The following is a 4,355-nucleotide window of genomic DNA, read 5'->3' on the forward strand; positions in this document are numbered from 1 at the left end:
TGATGGCAAACATGTAGCTTAAAAAAAAATCACATACATGTGGTATTAATTACTACATCTTGGGGACAACATATCATATGGAGACACTGATTTTCCTCACAAATAGCATCAGTGCATTGTAGTCAGGGATCAGAAGCTGAGTAGCTAGAAGCTAGCAGATGGCAGCAGGCAGCTAGCAGCAGGCAGCTAGTAGCTAGTAGCTGGCAGCTAGCAGCTAGTAGCTAGCAGCTGGCAGCTAGCAGCTAGTAGCTAGCAGATGGCAGCTAGCAGCTAGTAGCTAGCAGATGGCAGCTGCCAGCTAGCAGCTAGCAACTAGTAGCTACCAGATGGCAGCTAGTAGCTAGCAGATGGCAGCTAGCAGCTAGTAGCTAGCAGCTAGCAGATGGCAGCTGGCAGCAGGCAGCTAGTAGCTAGTAGCTAGCAGATGGCAGCTAGCAGCTAGCAGATGGCCGCAGGTAGCTAGCAGCAGGTAGGTAGCAGCAGGAACCAGGCAGCTAGCAGCAAGCTTAGTATGCTTAGCTTGCAAGCTAATATTGTATCAAGAAAGTCTTTCAGGTTTGGGCTTTGAGGTTCGAAATGATACGTTTTCAGTGAAAAACTGGACAGGAAATAGTCACGTTGACTGAATAGTGCTGATATATCTGGGATTTACCTTAAGAAATGCAACCAGCTGTTGACCTCTGTTCAGCTGAGGTCTTTCATTGAGGCTGCCACATGGTCACACTGTAGAACCAAAGAGCTAAACATGAAAAATAACCTGGCAAAACTACCTTTAACTCCACCAACATAAAACACAGCAGTTTCTACAGAGTGAATTACAGACTGTGTGGAAACACAGCCTTTATATACAGAACAAGATGGCTGCTGTCTTTGCCAATTATCCGATGAGGACACATGACAAGCCAGCCTATAAAGGATGCTTCACCCCAAAACACAGACATTTCAAATTAAAAGTGCAAAACAAAATGTTAGAGAAACACTAAAATTACAACACAGACATAAAACACAATTATTTTAAACCGGAATAGTTTTAAGACCCTAGTAAATATCAAAAACCTTTGGGAAAGTGGCAAAACTACAACGCTTTTTTTTGTTTTTTTAAATATTCAATATTCATGTTTACAGTTCTGATCATCATAAAAGATGATATAGTAGTTTCCACACATCATTTTTATTTTAATAGTCACTTAGATCTTGAATAATATCCTTATTTGATTTCATGTTGTGTCTGTTTCTGTGGCAGCTTTTGCTGTTATACATTTTGTTGCAGAGTTGTTTTAGTTTGAAATTTCTATGTTTGGGCGTTCAGCATCCTTTAGAGACCTGACTTTTATGCGTCATGGTCTGATTGGTTAACTGACAAATATTCAGTCAGGTTTCAGTGGATATCTGCCCTCTGCCTGGTGCCCTGTGCTGCAATGAATGACTGAGCAGGCTCGTCCACTGAGTCGGTTGTTTTTCACATGGTCATTGATTATCTGAAATTTCTGCATATTCAAACTAAAACAAAATGATAAAGCATTGTGTTTGTGATTGTTGGTATCCAGCATAAATGTCATTAGTCATCAAAATAATTGTTAGTGGCCTGTGAGTTAATCATAAATAGTGATGGGAGTAGACTGTGGAGACGCAGATCAGCTTAAATGGCACATATCTTTAAAGGACAAACGTAGCTGGAACGTCTGGGGAATCCATCTGTCAGTAAAGGGTTTAAGGGGAAATCCACTGGATGGTAAACATGTGTCTTGGCCATCTGCAGCGCCTCAACATTTCCCTCATGTTTTTCCAACACTTACTTTTCTCTTCTGATGCTCTCGCTGTCTCAAGATCCCATGTTGCTTCACCCAAACCCCCCACCACCACTACCACACTCACGTACTCAGATTCCTCCCATTTGCAGCAGATCATCTGCCCTGTCAGCACTGAAAACTCTCAGAATATTAATCTGTATTCTTGTTCTCTACGACCTTTACTCACCTCACTCTGCTGTGTTTCTGCTGCTAACTCCTCAGTCCTCCCCTCATTTGTACTCTGCACTTTTCTGTTTATCTTTCTGTCTTCTCTCATCCTGTCATTCTTTGTTTAAGGTTGGATAAAAGTCTCATAAAAGCCCAACAACTCATCTCTGCAAAAGAAAGAAGATCACTTAGCACATATTGTAGTAATCAGGAAATAATAAATAAAAGTTGCCAGACTGTCAGTAAACTGGAACAATTCTTGGATTATGTTGCTGGTTTCAATCTGGCAAATCAAAGCAGGAATGCTTTTATATTGTAAAATACATTTTGACAATCATTCGGTGGAAGAAAAACAAACACTTTATTTGGCTTGAACAGTAACAACCGCATAGTGATTTAGGTGAGTCTGGTTGTGCAACATGAACATTACGGGGGGAGGTGAAATTGTGGATAATAAACTACAAGGGAATGAGTGAATGCGTGAGAAAGAGGAAATGAAAGAGAGGTGAACCAGGAAATGCCACGTCACAGAGGGTCATTGCCTGAAGTGGGTTGATCTTTCACAATCTACAACAAATCCTTATGAGAACGTCAACAAATACAGAGGATCAGATGCAGGAGCCGACTTAATGATTTAAGGGCCTGAAGCACATAAACACCCCCCACCCCCCACCACCCCCCTTGTTATCCATGTTATGTATATACACCAGGATTGATACATGAGCTGGACGTTAGAGGCAGGGGAGATTAGTTAAAGTCCGTATTTAGTTTTGAAGGAGTTACTCCAGCGTCAGATTTTTTAATTTGAGTTTTTGTGTGGCAGTCTGTACAGTCTGTGGTTTTGTACAGAAGCAACGCTGTAATTTTAGGAGGAGGCTGAGGGCGATGAGGATGTGTAACCTGAACATTCAGGGAAGTTCTGGGAGTCCCCCCACACCTCCACCCCCAGCACGAATATAAATAGTCTCACAGGCTGTTTTGTCCGTCCACAAAACCATTAGTGAATTACACTTGTAACTGCCATATTGATCTATGTGCTGTATCCACTGCATTTGTTTCTCTTTTTCAAAAGACTCATGAATGTGTTTTCTTGTGACTACCTATCATTACTGCGTACCATTTATTGCTGAAGTCAGAGCTGTGATGTCTCTGTAGATAACTGTTGTTAACTGATGTTTGGCTGTGAGAAAGTGGCTTCCTGTGCAGGAAGGACAAAATGGAGTGAGGCCACAAACTGTAAACCAACCAGTTTTATCCTGGAAATAAACTAGTCTAAAAATTATCTTTCATTAAGCTGATTTATATAAAGTTGTATAACTTTTGTAATATCTATGTGTTGTCTCAGATAAAATTACAAGATACAAGCCTTTTCTTTTGGAGGCTTTCGTTAAATCAGAAATACAACAATATGATTAAACAAAGCCTGCCAGCATGAGTGATTAGATTTCCAATTTACATGGAGCTTGGAGGTGGTTTGACTCACTTGTGTAAGGACAAAGATGGATTCAGGGGTGAATTTGCCTGCAATCAATAAGCCGCCTTCTCCCAGCCTCTGAACCTTTATCTGTTTCCTCAGATCCAACTCGAGTTTGTATTGATCTCCATGAGTGACAGATGGGTTTGCATTGAGGAGGACTGTCGGCCTTTTCTCTGCCGGAAGTCGCTGTCATGCATACAGATCGCTGGTGCGTGACTCAGACTGGTCAAAGTTCAGTTGTGTTACGGATCATTAGCAAACTGTTCACAGCAACTCAATAAAAGAGGGATAGGGAGAGATAAGTGAGAAAAAGCTGGCTCACGATGCTGTAAGTTTAACAATGATGTCTGTTGAAATGGTAATTACAGTAAAACAGTGTCGGTCTGAAAAGATTTTTTGGGGAATAACTTGTAAATACTTTCATTTATCTTCCTTTAAAAGTGCCTCCTTTATCGTCACCAAGCCGAGTTCTGGTAAAAACCAAGTTACGTCTCAAAAAAAAAAAAAAAAGAGACAAGGACTTTATACCCACAGCTCAGGTTACAGCACAAGATAAGCAGTGAACAATCTGCAAAAAGGGGCTGATAGCAGCTCTGTCACTTTTATTTTCCATAAGATTGCCCTTGAAACTAACTGAGGAAGCACTTTCCCTCTGTCCCTGCTCCCTCTTGACTCCCTCAGACCAAGTGATGCTTTGGTCCGTCACCAAATGCCCGGCTCTCTGTGACCTGGAAACATCTGGAAGGGGGAGGGGGGAAACCCAGTGTTGCTCAGAATGAAAACACCACCTTCAAAACAAAACCAGAGGCATTCCTGTGAAAACCCACTGACTTTCTGGGATGTGTCATTGCTTAACCAGAACTTCATGAGGGACAAATTTAGAGACAAAGAAGAAGCTGAAAATTCAGTGTCATTGTGAC

Source organism: Seriola lalandi, unplaced genomic scaffold (genome assembly GCF_002814215.2).
Source record: "Seriola lalandi dorsalis isolate HSWRI2012SDOR001 ecotype SW California unplaced genomic scaffold, Sedor1 jcf7180002054330, whole genome shotgun sequence".
In the NCBI taxonomy this organism is placed as follows: domain Eukaryota; kingdom Metazoa; phylum Chordata; class Actinopteri; order Carangiformes; family Carangidae; genus Seriola; species Seriola lalandi.